The sequence below is a fragment of the Equus quagga genome, chromosome 3 (genome assembly GCF_021613505.1).
Source record: "Equus quagga isolate Etosha38 chromosome 3, UCLA_HA_Equagga_1.0, whole genome shotgun sequence".
In the NCBI taxonomy this organism is placed as follows: Eukaryota; Metazoa; Chordata; class Mammalia; order Perissodactyla; family Equidae; genus Equus; species Equus quagga.
Window position 1 is genome coordinate 153,597,919 of NC_060269.1, and position 22,042 is coordinate 153,619,960.

Sequence of the window (22,042 nt, forward strand, 5' to 3'; positions counted from 1 at the left end):
TCTGCTCCCATGTTGGGTCTGAGGGCTGTGTCTGCCTGTGTTCAGTCCTGAAGGGTGTTTGTGTCTGTGTGGGTTCTAAGGGGTGTGTGTGTGTCCCTGTTGGGTTTGAGAAGTTTGTGTACTCCTGTTGGATTCTGAAGGGTGCATATGCCTGTCCTGGGTTTGAGGGTTTTGTGTCACTGTTGGTTTTCAGGGGTGTATGCTTGTGTTGGTTCTGTTGATTGTGTGTCCACGTTGGGATCTTAGGAGTGTGCGCCTGTGTTGGTTCTGAGGGGTGTGTGTCCATGTTTGTTTGAGGGCTTGTGCCTGTGTTGGGTTCCCAGAGTTATGTGTCCATGTTGGTTCTGAGGGGAGTGTGTCCTGTTGGTTTGAGGTGTGGATCCTTGTTGGGTTCTGAGGAGTGTGTGCCCATTTTGGGCATGATGGGTGTGTGCTCATATTGGGTTCTGAGGGTTGTGTTTGCGCTTGTTGGGTTTGAGTGATGTGTCCTTGTGGTTGGTCTGAGGGGTGTGTGTGCCCATATTGGTTCTGAGGTGTGTGTGCCCCTGTGTAGAGTCTGGGGGTGTGCCTGCTCCTGTGGTGAGTTCTCTAGGGTTGAGGGGTGTGTGCCAGTGTGTCTGAGGGGTATGCGTGCGTGTGTTGGTTCTGAGGGTTATGCATCCATGATGGGGTGAGGGGTATGTACCCAGGCTGGTTCTGAGGGGTGTGTGCCTGTGTTGGTTCTGAGGGTTTGGTGTCTGAGTAGGTACTGAGAGGTGTGTGTGTGTGTTGGCTTCTGAGGGGTGTGCTCCCATTTTGGTTGTGAGGGGTGTGTGTGCCCATTTTGGGTCTGAGGGTCGTGTGCCCACGTTGGTACTGCAGGGTTGAGTTTGTGTTGGTTCTGACTGTTGTGTCTGACGCTGTGTTGGGTCTGAGTCTTGTGTGCCCATTTTGGTTTCTGAGGGGTATGTGTGTAGTTTGGGTTCTGAAGGATGTCTTTGTGTTTTAGGTTTTGAGCTGTCTGCTCTCGTGTTGGTTTGAGGTACATGTGTGTAAGTTTTGGGTTCTGAAGGGTGTATGTGCCTGTCTAGGGTCTAAGGGTTGTGTGTCTGTGTTTGTTCTGAGGGGTATGTGTCCGTGTTGGTCTGAGGGATGTACTCCAATATGGTTCTGAGGGGTGTGTGTGGTGCTGGTTTCTGAAGGGTATATGCCTCTTTGTTGGGTTTGAGGAGTGTGTGTGTGTGTGCACGCTCGCCCATTTTGAGTTCTGAGGGGTATGTGTGCCTGTTTGGACTCTGGGGATGTGTGCCTGTTTTGGGTTCTGAGGGGTGTGTGTTTGTTGGTTCTGAAGTTTGTCTGTGATGGTTTTGAGGGTTTTATGTGTCTGTTTTGGGTCTGAGGACTATGCGTGCCTCTTTTGGGTCCTGAGGGGTGTTTATCAGTGTTAGGTTCTGAGGGCTGTGTACGCCCATGTTGGATTCTGAGACGTCTGTTTGTGTGTTGTGTGTTTCCCTGTTGGATTCTGATGGATGTGTGTGTGTGTCAGTGTCGAATCTGACGGTTGTCTGTCTGTGTTGGGTTCAGAGGGATCTGCTCCCATGTTGGGTCTGAGGGGTGTGTGTGCCCCTATGGGTTCTAAGGGGTTTGTGTGCCTGTGTTGGGTTTGAGCGGTATGTGTCCGTGTTGGGTTGTGCGGTGTGTGCCTGTGTGGTATATCAGGTATGTGTGTGCTTGTGTTTGGTTCTGAGTGGTGTGTTTGCCCGTATTGGGTTTGAAGGTTTTGTATTGGAGTGGTTCTGAGGGGAGTGTGTCCGTGTTGGGTCTTAGGTGTGTGTGACCATTTTGGGTTCTGAGGGGTTTGTTTGCCCAACTTGGGTCTCTGGTTTGTGCCTGTTTGGGGTTCTAAGGGATGTGTGTGTGTGTTCAATGCTGAGGGGTCCGCTTTCGTGTTAGATTTTGAAGAGTGTGAGTGCCCGTGTTGGGTTCTCAGGGATGTGTGTACCTGTTGGGTTCTGAGGGTTGTCTGTGTCTTTCTTGGGTTCTGAGGGGTGTGTGTGCACATGGAAGACTGTGTTTGCTTGTGTTCATGTTGGGTTCTGCATTGTTTGCACAGACATTGGGTTCTGGGATATGTGTGTGTGTAGTACATGAGTATAGGCTCCTGGTGTGTGTATGTGTTCTCGGGTTCTCAAGTGTGTTTGTTTCGTGCTGGGTTCTGGGCCATGTGAACCCCTGTTGTGTTCTGGGGTCCCTTTCAGCCCCAGTCGTGAATGTATCTTTCAGTAGAAACACCTCTCCTCTGCTGGGAGTGATGACAATGCAGTGCCTACCAGAAGATCTGGTAACAGACCTGAATCCTTGTTTTCCCTCCTTCTCGTCCTTGTCACTGATGTTATGTCAGTCTGTATGAGATACCGTAAACATTCAGACCAGGAGCAAGAGTAACAGTACTTTTCTTTTTTTTAAAAGACATCATTTTATTTTATTTTTTGGTGAGGAAGATTGGCCCTGAGCTAACATCTGTTGCCAATCTTCCTCTTTTTGCTTGGGCAAGATTGTTGCTGAGCTAACATCTGTGGCAATCTTCCTCTATTTTGTATGTGGGATGCCACCACAACATGGCTTGATGAGCAGTGTGTACGTCCGTGCCTGGGATCCAAACCTGCGAACCCTGGGCTGCGCATGCGGAGCACGCAAACTTGACCACTATGCCACCAGGCCGGTCCCACAGTGTTTTTCTATAACAGCTATTTGGAAGCTCCTCAAACATCTGGGTGAACTCTTGTGTTTGCTATCTCGCTTGGCTCATAGCTATTGTTTAGGTTTTCCCAGGAAAGAAACTAGGCTTGCAAAGGGAGTAGCCTGCAAAAGAGGGTTTTCGCTTCCAGGCTTGGCCCCACAGACAGATTTTAGAGTGAAAAACAGACGTGCCTTTTTTTCTAATTATGAAAGTAATTTTGAATATCTGAAAAATAGAGGAAAGAATAAAGAATAAAATGATCTTTGTAATTCCACAGCTCGGGGATAGCCAGTGTTAATCTCTTGGCATGCTTCCCTCCTGTCTTTCCTTTACGCGTAGAGTATGTATACACTTGGCATGGTAGAGTTCATGCCGTCTGTACAGTTCTACTTAATATCATGTTGCCAGTATTTTCTCATCCACGTCATTTTAAAATGCCTCTAGAAGCCAGTTGTCTCCCTCACTCTAGCTCTCTCCCTCTTCCTGGGGAAGGTGGATCGTAGCTCATCAGGGCAGAAGGAAAATTTAGAAGTTGCCTGATCTGTGTCACTGGTCCTAGTATTGTGGACACCGGGAGTTGTAGACAAGTGCAGAGTGGAGACCAGAGCAGGACTCTACTTGCAGTCTGGTGGCCATTGGTGTTCAGCCCACATGTGTCCCTGGCATCCCATGGCCCCACAGCCTGTAACCAGGACCCAGACAGAACCAGGTCTGTACTCCTGGTATTACTGGTCCTTTCATTCCTGACATGGAGATTTTGTTTTAGGATTTTTAATTATTTAAGGTGCAGTTTAAGGATCTGGTATCTTATACAGTTACATATTTTTTGCTTACCCCTATATCTTTCTGGGGTTGGTCAGAGAAGCTGAGGATAGTTCTTCCTGAGCTAACATCTGTTGCCAAATGTTCTCTTTTCGTTTGAGGAAGATTTGCCCTGAGCTAACATCTGTGCCAGTCTTCCTCTGGTTTGTATGTGGGTCGCCACCACTGAGTGGTGTGGGTCTGCACCTGGGAATGGAATGTGGCTTCTGAAGCACAGCATGCCGAACTTAACCACTAGGCCATGGGGTCAGCCCCTGGTATTTGTCTTTTTTGTGACTGGCTTATCTACTTAGCATAATGTCCTCAAGGTTCGTCCGTGTTGTGGCATGTGTCAGAATTTCCTTCCTTTTTAAGGCGGGATAATACTCCATTGTATGATTACATTCTGCTTATCCATTAATCTGTTGATGGACACTTGGGTTGCTTCCACATTTCCGCTATTGTGAATAACACTGCTGCTGTGAACATGGGTGTACAAATATCTTTTTGAGACTCTGCTTCCAATTCTTTTGATCTTTACCTACAAGTGGAATTGCTGGATCATTTGGTAATTCTGTTTTTAATTTTCTGAGGAACCTCCATACTGTTTTCCACAGTGGCTGCACCATTTTACATTCCCTTTGACAGTGCACTATGGTTCCAGTTTCTCCACATCCTCACCAACACTTATTTTCTGTTTTTTTGATAGTAGCCGTCCTAATGGGTGTATGGTGACTTAATATAAAATGATTGTAGTTTTAATTTACAGTTCCCTAATGATTAGTGATGTTGAGCATTGTTTCATGTGCTTATTGGCCATTTGTATACCTTCTTTGAAGAAATGTCAAGTCCTTTGCCCATTTTTGAATTGGGTTGTTTTGTTGTTGAGTTTTAGGAGTGTTCTGTATATTCTGGATATTAATCCCTTATCAGATATATGATTTGCAAATATTTTATCCCATCTGTGGGTTGCCTTTTTACTCTGTGGATAGTGTCTTTTGATGTGCAAAATTTTAAAATGAAGTCCAGTTTGTCTGTTTTTTCTTTTGTTGCCTGTGCCTTAGGTGTCATATCCAAGAAATGATTGCCAAATCCAATGTTATGAAGCTTTTGCCCTATGTTTCGTCTAAAAATTTTATAGTTTTAGGTCTTACATTTAAGTCTTTGATACATTTTGAGTTAACTTTTGTGTATGGTGTTAGATAAGGGACCAATTTTATTTTTTTGCATGTGGATATCCAGTTTTCTTAGCACCATTTGTTGAAAAGACTGTCCTTTCACCATTGAATGGTCTTGGCACCCTTGTCAAAAACCATTTGACCATATATGCAAGAGTTTATTTCTGGGCTCTGTTTTGTTCCACTGGTCTGTATGTCTGTCTTTATGCCAGTACTACACTGTTTTGATTACTATAGCTTTGTAGAAAGTTTTGAAATCAGGAAGTATGAGTCCTCCAGCTTTGTTCTTTTTTCTTTTTTTCCTTCTAAGATTATTTTGACTCTTTGGGGTCCCTTGAGATTCCATACGAATTTTAGGATGAGTTTTTGCAAAAAGAAGCATTGGGATTTTTAAAGGGATTGTATTAAATCTGTAGATCACTTTAAGTAGTATTGACATCTTGGCAATATTGTCGTCCAATCTGTGAATATGGCATGCGTTTTCATTTATGTATTCTTTAATTTCTTTCAGTAATGTTTTGTAGTTTTCATTGTACAAGTCTTTCACCTCCTTGAGTAAATTAATTCCTAAGTGTTTTATTCTTTTTTATGCTATTGTAAATGGAATTGTTTTCATAATTTCCTTTTCAGATTCTTCATTGTTAGTGTCTAGAAATAGAACTGTTTTTTGTGTGTTGACTTTGTATCCTACTACTTTGCTGAATTCATTTATTCTAACAGGTTTTTTTGTGTGTGGAATCTTTAGAGTTTTCTAGATATAAGATCATATCATCTGCAAACATATGATTTTACTTCCTTTCGTATTTGTATGACTTTTCTTCCTTTCTTTCTTCTTTTTATTTTGTGCCTAATTGCTCTGGCTAGAAATTCCAGTACTATGTTGAATAAGAGTAAAGTGGGCACCCTTGCCTTGCCTGATCTTAGAGGAAAAGATTTCAGTCTTTCACCACTGAGTATGATGTTTGCTGTGGGTTTTTCATATGTGGCTTTTATTATGTGGAGGTAGTTTCCTTCTATCCCTAATTTGTTGAGTGTTTTTATTATGAAAGAGTGTTGAATTTTGTCAAATGCTTTTTCTTCATCAATTGATATGATCATGTAGTTTTTTCACCCCTTAATTCTGTTACTTACTTTCTTTTTGTTTTTTGTGAGGAAGATTGTCCCTGAGCTAACATCTGTTGCCAATCTTCCTCTTTTTGCTTGAGGAAGATTGTTGCTGAGCTTACATCTGTGCCAGTGTTCCTCCACTTTATGTGGGATGCCTCCTTAGTGTGGCTTGACGAGTGGTCTTAGTTCTGCATCTGGGATTCGAACCCACAAACCCTGGGCTGCCAAAGTGGAGCACATGAACCTAAGCACTGTGCCACCTCCTACCCCCTTAATTCTGTTAATGTGGCCCATGACATTGATCAATTTTTTTTTCTTTTTTTTTTGATGAACTATGTGAACTTAACCATAGCAGGATAATGTATTACCTAAATCTGTGTGTAACAAATCTGGTGAAAAATTGTCTGATTGGAAAAGTTTAATGAAGTCACTTTCCTGGGGCTGGCCCCGTGGCCTAGTGGTTAGGTTCAGCACACTCCACTTAGGCAGTGTGGGTTTGGCACCCAGGTGTGGACCTACACCACTCATTGGCTGCCATCCTGTGGCGGTGACCCACATACAAAATAGAGGACGATTGGCACAGATGTTAGCTCAGGGCAAATCTTCCTCGAGCAAAGAGGAAGTTTGGCAACAGATGTTAGCTCAGGGAGAATCTTCCTCAGCAAAGAAAAAAATAATACCATTTTTCATCTCAAGGGATTGATGCTGGGTCATAGAAAACAAACATCAAACACATGTACAATCATGCATCGCTTAATGATGAGAATATGTTCTGAGAAATGTATCTTTAGGTGATTTCATAATTGTGCGAACATCATGGAGTATACTCACACAAACCTAGATGGGATAGCCTACTACACACTTAGGCTATATGGTACTAATCGTATGAGACCACTGTCGTATATGTGGTCCGTCACTGACTATTTTGGCACACGACTCTATTGTGCTTCATGCCCCCCAAAAGGCTTCATTCTCATGCCGTTATTGTTTACAGATATGTATCAACAATTATCTGATTGTCTTCAGATACTATAAATGAGACCCTGATGATAAAGTTAGGTATGTCAAGAACATGATCAATTTGCAACATGTAGAAAGTAGAACTAAAGTGCAAATGGAAATAATTCAGGGCCTATCAACACATAACTAAAAGGATCAGTAATTGCTCAGTCAGTTTGCCAAAACTGGTCTCTGAACTTTCCACACTGCTGCCCAGAAGATGAATATGCTGCACCTCTTATTCATTTAAAAAGCCAGGAATAACCTTAATCGTGCATTTAGTATCACTTTTTCATTATCTTTAAGAAGAAACTATGATGAAGCTTGCTAAAGTTTCCTTGTGAGAAGCTGATAAGGGATTGAAGAAGTGCTCTGGGCTACAGCACTTCTTCGTTATTGGGCACCAAGGATAAGCAAGTGTTGGATTGAATGTTGAAAAACTGTGCACTTAAATCTAGTTCTGCCACTTTCTAGCTAGGTTACTTTGGGCAAGTCATTTAATGTTCTAGTTTTCTCATCAGTAAATCTTGAAATAATAATACTTAGCTCTTAGGACTATTTATTCAACGTGTCTATTGACTGAATTCAATCCTGAACAAATAGATATTTGCTCAATGCCTGCTGTATGCCAGATGTTTTGACAGGCCCTGGAAATGGAGAAAGGAGCAAGAAAGGCAGATTCCTATCTTTATGAAGCTTTTATCCTAGTTGAGAAAATAGACAGTGTAGAAATAATCAATTGCCTTTGTGGAAAATATTATATAGAGCAAATGTATAGCATATTATGGGTTTTTTTAATTGAGGTAACTGGTTTAATTATATAAATTTCAGGTGATTCTATAAAATCGTTATATTTTGATTTCTGTGTAGCCTATGTCATGTTCACCACCCAAAGACTCATTACCATCTGTTACCATGCGCATGTGTCCCATCACCTCACTCTCCTCCCTCCCCCCTTCCCCTCTGGTAACCGCCAATCTAATCTCTGTATGTACGTGTTTGTTTGTTGTTGTTTTTATCTTCCACTTATGATTGAAATGATACAGTATTTGAGTTTCTCCATCTGACTTAATTTGCTTAGCATAATGCCCTCAGGGTCTGTCCGTGTTGTTGCAAATGACAAGATTTCATCTTTTTCTTATGGCTGAGTAGTATTGTGTGTATATACACCACATCTTTATCCATCCACTCACTGACGGGCATTTAGGTTGTTTCCATGTCTTTGCTACTGTGAATAATGCTGCAGTGAACTATAGGGGTGCATATATTTTCTGCATTTGTTTTTTTGTGTTCTTTAGATAAATACCCGGAAGTGGAATAGCTGGATCACATGGTAGTTTTATTCTTAATTTATTGAGGAATCTCCATACTGTTTTCTATAGTGGCTGCACCAGTATACATTCCCTCCAGCAGTGTGTGAGGGTTCCTTTTTTTCCCACATCCTCTCCAACACTTGTTATTTCTTGTCTTGGTAATTATAGCCATTCTTAGGGGCGTGAGGTGATATCTCATTGTAGTTTTGATTTGCATTTCCCTAATAATTAGTGATGTTGAACATCTTTTCACGTGCCTGTTGGCCATCTGTATATCTTTGAAAAAATGTCTGTTCAGATCCTTTGCCCATTTTTTAATTGGATTGTTTGTTTTATGTTGTTCAGTTGTATGAACATATTATGAGTTTTATGTTGTGAGGAACATATTTAACATATATAATATACATAGCATAATCTCTTGCATATAGTTGACCCTCAGAAGATGTGAATGTCATCTACCATTCCCACTCAGGTGTTTATTTATTGAGCTTGCATTTATTGAGCATCTTCTATATGGGAGTGGAATGTGTGTGAGCAGGCATCATGGGTTATGTTTTTCCATTTGTCCCAATATGACTATAGTACATTTATTTCACAAGGTTGTGTACAGTATTAGGGTTGTTCCAGGCTCTGTAGCAGCATTAATCCAGTATAATTGGAGTGAAGAGTGTATAGAGAATAACACAGGAAGTGGCTGTAAAATTAAATTTGGGGCAAATTGTGATGGCTTTTACTATTTTATAAAATTGTTAATTGCACATTCTGTTAAGCACCAGGCTAATGGAATGCACAGGTGATCAAGATCCAATTCTTGCCCTTCAAATTATGGAGTCACACATGCACATAAATGATCACTCTGAAGCAAGTTGAGAATTGGATGGAGGGATGTGTAGTGGGGAAGTGCTAAATGTAGAGTAAATGTAGAGCTAAGTCAACTTAAGTTTCCAAACCAGAACACTGTTAACTGTCGGCTGCGTTTTTTTCTTTAGGTATAATTGACGTATAATATTATATTAGTTTCAGGTGTACAACATAGTGATTCAATATTTGTATATATTGTGAAGTGATCAGCACAATAAGTCTAGTTAACATCCATTGGTCAATTTTTGTATGTTTAACCATCCTTCCATTCTAGGAAAAAAATTCCTCTTGGTCATGGTGTATACTCCTTCTAATATGCTGCTGAATTTTGTTTCCTATGATTTTTTTGAGAATTTTTGCATCAGTGTTCATAAGGGATATTGGTCTGTAATTTTCTTCTAGTGTCTTTGTCTGACTTTGGTATGAGGCCTCATAAAATGAGTCAGGAAGTGTTCCTTCCTCATCACTTTTTTGGAAAAGCTTGAGAAGAACTGGTAATTAATTCTTTAAATGTTTGGTAGAATTCACCTGTGAAGCCATCAATTCCAGGGCTTTTCTTTGTTGGAAGAATCTTAAGTACTGATTCAACCTCCTCACTTGTTAGAGTTCCATCCAGTTTTTCTATTTCTCCATGACTTAGACTTGGTAGGTTTTGTGTGTCTAGGAATTCGTCCGTTTCCTCTAGGTTATCCAGTGTGCTGGTGTACACTTGTTCATAGTACTCTCTTATAATCCTTTTCATTTCTGTAGACTCAGTAGTAATATTCCCACTTTCATTTCTGATTTTAGTAATTTGAATCTTCGGTCTTTTTTCTTAGTTTAGCTAAAAGTTGTTGATATTTTTGAAGAACCCACTTTTGGTTTCATTGATTTTCTCTATTGTTTTTCTATTCTCTATTGCATTTATCTCTGCTCTGATCTTCTATTATTTCCTTCCTTTTGCTGGCTTTGGGTTTAGTTTCTTCTTTTTTTAGTTCCTTAAATTGTAAAGTTAGGTTGTTGATTGGAGATCTTTCTCGTTTTTAAATGTAAGTGTTCATGGCTATAGATTTTCCCCTTACACTACTTTTAGTATTTCACATAACACTGTTATATTTCACAACATGTTTCGGTATGTTGTGGTTTTATTTTCATTTGTCTCTAAGTATTTTCTAATTTCCTTGTGATTTCTTCTTTGATCCCTTGGTTTAAGAGTGTGTTGTTTAATTTCCACAATTTTGTGACTTTTCTAGTTTTTACTTCTGTTATTGATTTCTAACTTCATCCTGTTGTGGTTGGAGAAGATACTTTGTATGATAACTATCTTTGAATATCTATCGAGACTTAATATGTGGCCTAACATATGGTCTATCCTGGAAAATGTCCTGTGTGCACTTGAGAAGAATATGTATGCTGTTGTTGGGTGGAGTGTTTTGCATGTGTCTGTCAGATCTGGGTGGTTTTTTGTGTTAAGTCTTCTCTTTCCTTACTTCTCTTTAGTCTGGTTGTTCTGTTCATTATTGACAGTGGAGTATTGAGGTCTCCAACTACTATTGTAGAGCTGTCTATTTCTCCCTTCAATTCTGTCAGTTTTTTTTTTTCTTTCCTGAGGAAGAGTCACCGTGAGCTAATGTCTGTGCAGTCTTCCTCTGTTTTGTATGTGGGTTGTTGCTCCAGCATGGCTGCCACCTAGTGGTGTAGGTCCATGCCCAGGAATGGAACGTGGGCTGCCAAAGTGGAGTGCGCTGAACTGAACCAGTAGGCCATGGGACTGGCCCCCAATTCTGTCAGTTTCTGTTTCATGTATTTTGCTGGTCTGTTATTAGGTACATAAGTGTTTATGATTGTTATATCTTGCTTTACTAAACCTTTTATTAATGTATAAAATCCTTCCTTGTCTCTTGTAAACTTTTTTTAATTAAAGTCTATTAGTCTAGCCATCCTTGCTCTCTTTGGTTACTGTTTGCATGGAATATGTTTTTCCATCTTTTTCCTTTCAATCTGTCTATATCTTTGGATCTAAAGTGAGTCTCTTGTAGACAGCATATAGTTGAATCATGTGTTTTTTTCCATTTTGCCAATCTCTGTCTTTCAATCGGAGATTTTGATCCATTTATGTTTAAAGTAATTTCTAATAAGGATGTACTACTGTTATTTTGCTATTTGTTTTTCATATTGTTACAGCTTTTTTGTTCTTCATTTCCTGCCTTACTGACTTCTTTTGTGTTTATTTGATTTTTTTGTAGTGAAATGTTTCTCATTTCGTTTTGTGTATATTCTCTAGCTGTTTTTTTTGTGGGTTTACTATGGGAATTACATTTAACATTCTCAAGTTATAGCACTCTAATTTGAACTTATACCAGCTTAACTTCAATAACATACAAAAACTCTGCCTGTATACAGCTCTGTCCCACCCCTTTTGGTTGTTGATGTCACAAAATTACATCTTTACACATTGTGTGCCCCAAACATAAACTAATCTTTTAAATGCATTAATCTTTTTTTTTTAATGATTTTATTTTTTCCTTTTTCTCCCCAAAGGCCCCTGGTACATAGTTGTATATTCTTCGTTGTGGGTCCTTCTAGTTGTGGCATGTGGGACGCTGCTTCAGCGTGGTTTGATGAGCAGTACCATGTCCGCGCCCAGGATTCGAACCAACGAAACACTGGGCTGCCTGCAGTGGGGTGTGCAAACTTAACCACTCGGCCACGGGGCCAGCCCCTCGGCCACGGGGCCAGCCCCCAGTGCATTAATCTTTTAAATTATGAAAGAAACATGTGGAGTTACAAACTAAAGTTAGAGTAATACTAACTTTTAGACTAACAATTTTTAGAAAAGATATTAGTCTCTTAAATCATGTGGAAAGCAAAATACAGAATTATAAATTGTTCTTGCAATAATACTAGCTTTTATAATTGCCCATGAATTTACCTTTATTGAGATTTTTCTTTCTTCAATCTGCTTTGAGTTACTGTCTACTGTCCTTTCATTTCACCCTGCAAGACTCCCTTGAACATTTTTTGTAAGATAGGTCTAGTGGTAACAAACTCCCTCAGCTTTTGTTTATCTGGGGATATCTTAATTTCTCCCTCATTTGAAGGATATTTATGCCAGATATAGGATTCTTGGTTGGCAGGTTTTTCTTTTACCACTTTGAATATGACCCACTACCTTCTGGCCTCCAAAGTGTCTGATGAGAAATCTGCTGTAATCTTATTGAGGTTCCCTTGTGACAACTTACTTCTCTCTTGCTGCTTTCAAGTGTCTGTCTTTATCTTTGGCTTTCGAAAGTTTGATTATAATGTGTCTTGGTGTTAGTCGTTTTGAGTTTATTTTGCTTGGTGTTTGTTGAGCAACTTGGACGTTTATATTCATGTCTTGCATCAAATTTGGGAAGTTTTCAGCCATTTTTTCTTTTTTTTTTTTAAAGATTTTTTTTTCTTTCTCCCCAAAGCCCCCTGGTACATAGTTGTATATTCTTAGTTGTGGGTCCTTCTAGTTGTGGCATGTGGGATGCCGCCTCAGCGTGGTTTGATGAGCAATGCCATGTCCGTGCCCAGGATTCGAACTGACAAAACACTGCGCCACCTGCAGCAGAGCGTGTGAACTTAACCACTCGGCCATGTGGCCGGCCCCTCAGCCATTATTTCTTCAGACTTTCTTTCTGCTCCTTTCTCTCTTCTCCTTCTGGGACTTCTACAGTGTATATGTTGGTCTGCTTGATAGTGTCCCACAGGTGCCTTAGGCTATATTCACTCTTCTTCAATCGTTTTTCTTTTTGTTCCTCAGCCTTGATAATTTCATTGTCCTGTCTTCAAGTTTGTTGATTTGTAGGCCTGTTCAAATCTGCCTTTGAATCTCTCTAGCGAAATTTTCATTTCAGTTATTGTACTTTTGAGCTCCAAAATTTCTTTTTGGCTTCCGTTTAGGTTTTCTGTCTTTTTATTCATATCTCTGTTATGTTCATACTGCTTTCTTGACTTTCTTCACATCTTCTTTTAGTTTTTTGAGCACCTTTGAGACAGTTGTTTTAAAGTCTTTGTCTAAAAGATCTGTCGTCAGGTCTTTTTCAGGGACAGCTGCTGTGGATTTATTTTTTTCTTTTGAATGTGCTGTATTTTCCTGTGTCTTTGTATGCCTTGTGACTTTTTTGTTAAAAACTGGACATTTGGATCTAATAATGTGATATCTCTGAAAATCAAATTCTTCCCCTTCCCTGGGGCTTGCTGTTTTGTTGTTGTTATTGTTTTTATTTTTCTTTGTTGTAGGCTATCTCTATGCCAAGGATCAGCCTGAGGCATAAATTAAGGTTTTCTGAGGTCTTTTCTGAGTCTGCACTTTTCCCTGGGCATGTGTGGTCACTTTCTAATTTTCCCCTCATATGCAGTTGCTTTAGAATATGCTAGTCTTTAATGTGCAACTCCAAAAGGGGAAAAAGAGAAAAATGCAAAGGGGCAAAAAGGACACTGGCCCTTTAAATCCCCTGGAAGTCACTTCAACTTGAAAGGGAGAGTCTTGACACAGCAGGGAGACATGCACCCGCACTGGCTGCCTTCTTCTTTGTCTGCACTGCTGTTATTAGAAACAGCAGTCAGTGATCAGAGCATAGATCCCCAATATTTGGAGGACAGTGTCTTTTTTGCCCATGCTGCCTCTTGGAAGCTGTGTGCAAGCTGCTCCAGAAATACATGCATGGCTGCCTGCCACATGGCTGGGGGTGGGGGATGGGTAGCTGCTATTGAGTTAAGAGCTGAAATTGGCCAAAATTAACCTCAATTTACTGTCCAAGTCCTTCTCTGAAAGTTGCAAGCCTTCAACAGACTCCAGAGCTCCCATATAGTTACATTAGACAGATTCTGCCAGTGCACCTGTTTTCTAGGTTGGGGCACTGATGCCTCTTGCTTCCTACTCTGCCATCTTCCCATAATCCTCCAGGCAGTGTTAGTTTTTGTCCTTATCTCTTTGCCTTGCTCCCCCAGTGTGCTCTTCCAGTGGGAAGGAAGGGTGTTGCTCTCTCGTCTCTACTTCCCCAGGGTACATCCTAAGTATTTGGCGTTTGTGGTGAAGGCTCAATGAACTGGTCTTTCTTAAAATTCCTGTTTGTTCCTGTCCTCTCTATAGTGGACCTTAATCCTTGGGGGAACCCAGGAGAAGAGGCTTGTGAACCAATCAAAGTTAGGGCCTGGAATCTTAAGTGAAATCTGATGTAGCCAAATAGCCTGCTGTTTAATAGTCCAACAAATAAGGTAAGAACCTGGGAGTCATTCATTATTTATCTTTAGGGGACTGTTTGCTGTACAGCAACTTGAGATCTGCAGAGGTTCACTTGTCCATTCAGAGAAGTCAGTGTGTAGAGTATGAAGCCAGCCAAGGTTTGGGTGATTCTGGTGGTGATGTTCTTCTGTGGCATGGTTCCTGTTCCCTTTGGCGTTTCTCTTATTGTCCCATCCAGTAGGGATGAATTTGATCTTCTGGGTACTTGTGTTTCCAGGATTTTAATAGGATTCAGTCTCCACTACAAAGATGATGCAGAGGAACATCTGACAGCATCTAGTTCCTTAATTCGAGTTCTCTCTGGGTCTTTTGGAGCATCTCTAGAACACAGGAAGGGTCTCCTGAAGTTAGGCCTATATTGCATACGCAAGTAACCAGATACTTAACAAGAAGCATTTCCAGAGAAACAGAAAGAAAACAAGGTTAATGGTTGGAGCAAATTCAAAACCAATTCCAGAGCCCAGGGCACAGCCAGTGAAGAAGATTTCTAGATGTCAGGGTTAAAGTATTACCGGCAGTTTGAAATTTCTCTGATGATGTCATCAGGTGCTCAGGTAAACTTTCTGAGTGGCTTATACAGCAACAGGCATAAAGATTGTCTAAACATGGGCTATCTTGGTGTTCTCTCTTAAATTTACATCAAGTTGTCCAGCTTCAGTTTGCAGATGGAAAACAGATATTGCAAACACAATGAACAGAACCAGAATCCAATATCCACAAATGTGTATTATAGTTTCTATTGAAACATGATTTTTCTCTCTGAAATCACCCTCATTTTTCAAAGATACCCAAATTAAGACTTATTGGTTCATAAATAAGTCTAGTTTCAATAAACTTGGCCCAATCATTTACATAAGTACAGAAAGAACATAAATTGATCACATAGGATCCTTTAAATCCGCTTTGCTGGAACTTTTCACAGGGAATCTCAGATTGAACTTTAAAGGCCTCTCAAGGCCAGGAAAGCCAAGCCAAGGACTTGTCATCAGAGTCTTCCTGCAATGCCTACAGATTTGGGTGAATTCCTCTCTTTTTGAGGTCTCCAAAATGTCCTGAGATTCTTGCACCTGCCAGGGAAGTGACCTTCTTTACTTACCTGGTAAGGTTGCTGGGAACCCTGTCAGCAAGGTACCAGGACAATATTTCCAAGTGGATCTATTTGTTCCATACAGTCAATCCTTGTCCCTTAAAATTGTTTGGTTATATGTGAGTTTATGCATGTTTTTCTCAAATAAGACATTCCAGTCAAAGCGTGGGTAATATAACCAGTGTTTCCAGTTGTGTCCTGCTATAAGGAGAACAGATTCTTGTTGAACTTATGCAAATAACTATATTGCCATGGAAATAAGAATATTCACTCATCAAGAGTTTTCAAATTCTGGAGGGATCAGAAAGGGAGAAAAAGATAAATGCTTCAATTCTGCTTACAAATTGCCATAAGTCATTGTTCCTTAAGAGAAAAGAGAAAAACATTTTCTTAAATCTAAAAAAACAGTATTTCAAAGAAAAAGTCATAAAAATTATAAACATCCTCATCAATTTAATCAGTCTCATTTAATTAATTCTTGATCTTGATCTTCTGTTGGCAGTTTTATGAGGCCATCAGTTTCTCCGATAGAGTTCTGTAATTTCTTATCCAGCTCAGTTTTATAGTCTGAAAGTTCATCAGAAACTTGCATTCTAGAGTGTCAGAGTCCTTTCTACGAATCTCTCTAAAGATGAAAAACATCAGAGTAAAACAACTGTGTGCAAATAACCAGACATTCAAAAATGGCGATTGACAAAGACATGGGACCATTTCTGTGACATCTAGCACTTTGAGATAATGACCAGAATTATGATTGATAACCAAGACAGATCAGGATTTTAGGAATATTATATAATTTTTAAAGCACTTAATCAATAATATTTACCCACATAATATAACCTAGGAAGATTTATCATCATTATTTGACAATACTTCCCACGTAATTTAACACACCAAATAAGTCTAGTTAGTTTAATATCTCTTTTTATAGAAAGAATAAATTCTTTGAGAAGTCCCAGGGCCCACTGGGAATTCTCAAAGTTCCTTTTCAAGTCAAAAGAAAGACTTTACCTAGGATTTGAACCTTGAGAGAATTTGTAAAAAATATCAAAAGAATTTAAAACACTTGGTCAAATAGGAAACAATGCTTGGTTATCTGTTCAATCAAGGTTACAAAAGACGATGTCAAAGGCAAACAGAGTTTAAATAGTTAAAAAAACCCCAAACCTTAATAGAGAGATCTCAGTCTATTTGAACATAGGAAATTATTTTAACAAAGCATAGACTATCTGTCCTCTAGGTAGATTTACTCAAAGAAAAGAAAAACCCTCTGTAATCTCTTTATTAAGAGCAGACCAAAAGTTCAAAAAGATCATCCTTTCAAGAGAGAGAAAGACAAATTCTAATTTTTCTCCAGCTTACCCTTGATACTGAAATGCATTTGTTTAATTGAATTCATTTAAATCTCAGCCAACTTGACCATGCACAAAACTCCTCAGGGTTTCACTTCCACAAACTTTCTGTCACTTACTTTTTACATTCAAAATTTGTCCCATGTTTTCTTTCTTTTTTCTTTCCTAGTAGTTTAGGACAAATTTATCTTTCTTAATGAAGCTAACAAAAATATTTCTGTTCCTTTTTACCATCTTTATTGAGAACATAAATTTTACTCTCCTTGTATACAGAAATATGTACTTTCTCATAGAAAATTCCCCAGCATACACAAAACATGTTTATCAATAAACCTAAGCATCTTTCAGTTTCTCTGAGATAAGAAACCAAAGGCAGACAGATCTATGCTTAGGAATCAATTTCTAATATTTTATCTTATGTAGAAATGACCTAGATACTCAATAAATTTCTATCACTAATTTAGCAAAACTTTAAAGTTTCAAGTTGCCAAAAAAGATTTTGGAAGCTGCTTTTCAAGTATACAGACCATAAAACATAATTATTCCACTCAAAAACTCTTACCCATTTTCATATATCTAAATCATTTGTTTCAGGGGCTGGCCCCATGGGTGAGTGGTTAATTTTGCGCACTCTGCTTCAGTGGCCCAGGGTTTTCCTGGTTCGGATCCTGGGCAGGGACGTGGCAGTGCTCATCAAGCCATGCTAAGGTGGCATCCCACATAGCACAACCAGAAGGACCTACAACTAGAATGTACAACTACATACTGAGGGGCTTTGGGGAGAAGAAGAAGGAAAAAAAGGAAGATTGGCAACAGATGTTAGTTCAGGTGCCAATCTTTAAAAAAAAAAGAAAAACACCATGATTTTGCCTTCTGTTTTTTTTTTTTTTAACTTTCATAGGTTCATAATTGAAAGCATTCCAATTTTGCAATACGTAACCTAGAGAGTTGCCTTTGGGAACTGAATCTGAGTTTCCCATTATGGCACCATCATATACACACGTAAATGCATGCACTTATATGTATCAAAACAAATGGGGCTGAAGAGTTCCTCTGTGAGTGAAGAATCTCTAGTCCTTTGAACAAATTGCCTCCCCCACTGAACAAACTCCAGTAACCTGGAACAAAACCCCTGAAACAGAGGCAAACAAATGAAAGGAAAAATAAGATTTCAGTCAGTTAAGGAGGAAACTCAACAAAAGGATGTCCATTGTAAACCAAACAAATGGAGCCCAGAGGGCTGCCAGGTACCCATTATTTCTGGCTGGTCCTGTTGGAAAAGGTTAGTGCAAAGATGAAAATAAAAACTGCCAGCTACTCACAAGAGGCATTTTCCTAAGTCCCAAACTTAGTTTCTTTCACCACCAAAGCAAAAGCACTGTGGGCCAATGACGTCTGGTCAGCATCCACTCGCTGTGGGCTATCCTTGAGACAAGGGGCTCGGGCAGCTGCAGGATGGCTTCCAAGAGAGGCCTTTAGTGAGAGGCTGGTGTGCCACAGGCGAGTTGTCCCCTTGGGACTCTGTCCCATCTGGGCCACCAAATTTGATATCAAACCTTAAGTGAGTTCACTAAGCCGTCACACAGCAAGTTAATCTCTGACACCGGGTGTAGTGGAAGACAGTAGGAATTTTATTGCACGGTGCTGAGCAAGGAGAACGGGCAGCTGACTCTGTAATCCAGAACTCCCTGAAAAGCTATAAGCAAGGGTTTTTATTTGGGGTTTTAGGTAGGGGAGGGGGAGCATGTGGCCTTGGGGGCTGAAGTTCTAAGAGTCCTCTGCACACGCGTGACTGTCTGTTATACATGTTGCACGCAGTAGATTTTTAGTCTCTGATGTCTGAAGTTTACAATCAGTCATTTTAGCTTCTCAGTGTTCCTGCAAGATGCTTAGTTAGGAAGGCGCCTGTCAGCAAGTTCCTCTCTTATCAGCTGTCTTCCTGCTGTTCTGCAAAGCAAGCTCAGTAACTTTGGTTATTTTGTTTCCCACATTAACCTTGTGGATACAAGGCACAGTTTCACCTAATCTGGGGAAATTTTAACTCCTTCATCCTCAGTTTCAGGGACAGCTATGGGCTAACTGCAACCTGCACCCAGTAAGGGCTGCCCAGGAAGCAGAGACAAGGGCGGGCGACTATTCTGGGTTAGAGAGCATCCCCTCAAATTCATGTCCACCTGGAACCTGTGTATTTGACCTTATGTGGAAAAAGGGTCTTCGCAAAATGAAGTCATACTGGGTTGCAGTGGACCCTAATCCAGTGATTGGTGTCCTTATAAAATGGCCGCGTGAAGACAGATGCAGAGATTGGAGTGATGCTATGTGTACTTGTATATATATTGATATCTGTTTTATATATAGAATGTATTTACCCTGAATAAACTTCAGTATCAGAGACATTTCTGTGTCTTGCTGTTGAAATCACAGCTTTTGATTTGAATAACTTTAATGAGAATTCACTTTCAGGGCAGGTCTCTATATGCACCATCTGTGTTTACTCCATACACATTTCTCAGTTACTGCTGAGGGTAACTAGGTCTAGCTTGGGTGAGTGTGGCAAAAAAGGTCACTGCTCTTGGGTACTTCCACTCCACCAGCAGTGACAAAGCCATACCAAATCTGTGATGCTGGCTGAGAGGGAAAACTCGGCCAGGGGAAGGAGGGCCGTGGCCAGCCTGGGGTCTGTGGCACTTCAGAGGTGTGGTCGAGCGAGGCTTCTGTTCCACTGTCCGCAGATCAGAACACGGACAAGGTAATGCCTTCAAAAAGTGGTCAATTTTTAAAGAAAATAAGTTCAAGGCCAAGATGGGGCTGGCCCTGTAGCTGAGTGGTGAAGCTCATGCGCTCCACTTCGGGGGCCTATGTTTTCACTGTTTTGGATCCTGGGCCCGGACATGGCACCGCTCATCAGGCCACGCTGAGGTGGTGTCCCACATAGCACAACCAGAAGGACCTACAACTAGAATATACAGCCGTTTACTGGGGGAGCTTCGGGGAAGAGAAGGAAAAAAAAATAAAAAAGATTGGGGGGCTGGCCCCGTGGCCAAGTGGTTAAGTTCGCGCGCTCCGCTGCAGGCAGCCCAGTGTTTCGTTGGTTCGAATCCTGGGCGCGGACATGGCACTGCTCATCAGACCACGCTGAGGCAGCATCCCACATGCCACAACTAGAAGGACCCACAACGAAGAATATACAACTATGTACCGGGGGGCTTTGGGGGGAAAAAGGAAAAATAAAATCTTTAAAAAAAAATAAATAAATAAAAAAATAAAAAAGATTGGCAACAGTTGTTAGCTCAGGTGCCAATCTTTAAAAAAAAAAAAGGCCAAGAAACAGGCCTGGATTAGTGTTTTTAGGTTCAATGCCATGGAAATAATCAGCAGTGAGAACCTGAGCTGCCTTTGGAATTTGGCATTCTTTTTCCTGTTTATAGTATTTTATTGTAAGGAGGCCGTAGTTAGTTCTTGTGGGTAAATACCCCATTGCACTGTGTCTGGATGTGGCTGTGTCCAGGCCAAGTGACTTGCCACCAGCTGGTAGCCCACAGCTGTGTGGATGGGCTCAGAAGGCCATGGGTGGTGACCTCTTCCCCCTCCCAGTCCTGCAGGTTCAGCCTGGTGCTGAAGGGTCGTCTGCTGGGAGGAGGTACTGATGCCGAGGGGCTGGCTTTCAGAGGGAGTCCAGAAAGGCCTGGACTCGGGTGAGGTCATCAGGGCCTTAAAGCAGAGAAATGGAAATAATGGCCTCTCAAGAGTGGATCTCACTTGCTGGGCCGCAGAGGTGCCCCGAGATGTCTGATGTCTGCAAAGTGGGTGGGCAGTGAGATGTGATGGATGATGGAATGCAGGTGCCAAACGCCTTTGGGCAAACATCCCAGTTTACAAGCTCATCCCAGTGAGGTGTCCTCTTTTACACTTTGTCACATGCATTGTCACCAGTCTTAATTCTTCTGCACCTTGGTGTTGGACGTTTCCCACCTGCCAGGATCTGACCTCATTTCTTCCCCTCCTGCTCTCACGTCACCTCACTGTCTTCCTAAAGCCTCTGCTCTTCCCTCTTGTCAGTCCTTGTCGTGGAATGAAGATTTAGAACAGCCTCTTCGTTTAGGCCTTTGCTAAGAGAGCCAAACCGATCATCTTAACTGGAGTTTTTCTTCCTTCCTCTCTTTCTTTTCACTTCTAGAGCAAAGTCCAAGGAAAGTGGGAAAGAGAGCACTCCTCAAAATTCCATGAGTGAGAGAGAGAGAGGGCAAGATTTCCAGAATGCTTTCTGGGTCACCTGGTTAGAGTGATACAGTCACATGCTGGGCTTGTCCCCCGGGGTGTCTGGATGGGGGAATGTGGGGAGCAGCCCTTGCCTCATGGATGTGGGTGTGTGTCCAGGGAGCCGGGGTGGGATCCAGTGTCTGTGTTCCTGAGTTCCACCAATTATTTCTTAACCCAAGTCTTCAAACGATCCCACCATGTGACTTCTGGGCGTTTAGTACAAGGAAGTAGCTGCATGTCCATCAGTTCAGTGGATCTGGAATCTATTGTGGAGTTCTAGGCTGTGGTTAGAAAGAACGAGGCATGGGGGCCGGCCCAGTGGTGCAGCAGTTAAGTTCGTACGTTCTGCTTTGTCGATCTCGTTGGCCCCGGGATTGCTGGTTCGGATCCCGGGGGCGGACATGGCACCGCTTGGCAAGCCATGCTGTGGTAGGTGTCCCACGTATAAAGTAGAGGAAGATGGGCACAGATGTTGGCTCAGGGCCAGCCTTCCTCAGCAAAAAGAGGAGGATTGGTAGTAGTTAGCTCACAGCTAATCTTCCTCAAAAAAAAAAAAAAAAAAGAATGAGGCAGTTCTCTCTGTTCTGCTGTGGAATAAGGTTTATTACTGAGGAGGAAAAAAACAAGGTGAACAGTATTGTTGTAGGATCCATTTGTGTAAAAATGCATGTGTTATAGATGCTTAGAAATGTTCTGGCAAGATATGTGCCCAAATAATGACTAGTGGTTGCTTCTGGGGAGTGAAGCTGGGGTCAGGGGAGCCGGTGAGAGAAACAATTTAAATTTTCATTTTATTTCCTTCTGTATGATTGTTTTTTTGTAACCGTGCACATTTTTGTTTTTGTTTTAAAGCAGTTAAGACAATAATAATTCAGGCTTCCCTTAGTTTAATATGGCACAGTATTTCATTCCTGTGGTGAGAAGGTTCTAGGTTCCTGGTCCTCCTCACATGCATGCAGGAGGTGAGCAGGAGCTCGTGCTGAGCAGAGGCCAGCTCCTTCTCCTGCCACTTCCTCCTGGGGGAAGCCCAGGCTCGTCCCTGACTTTTCTGAAGCTGTTTTCCCATTGGGAGGATGGATAGGTTCACTCTGCTCCACCCCACTCATGCACT

The 22,042-nt window shown here is 41.2% G+C and overlaps 1 protein-coding gene across 1 annotated transcript in view; it reads left to right on the plus strand.

Moving 5' to 3' along the window:
• The window catches only part of TNIP2 (TNFAIP3 interacting protein 2), a 31,713-nt gene that overhangs the window by 2,343 nt on the left and 7,328 nt on the right, over window positions 1-22,042 (plus strand). The gene's annotated exons all lie outside the window — the stretch shown is intronic.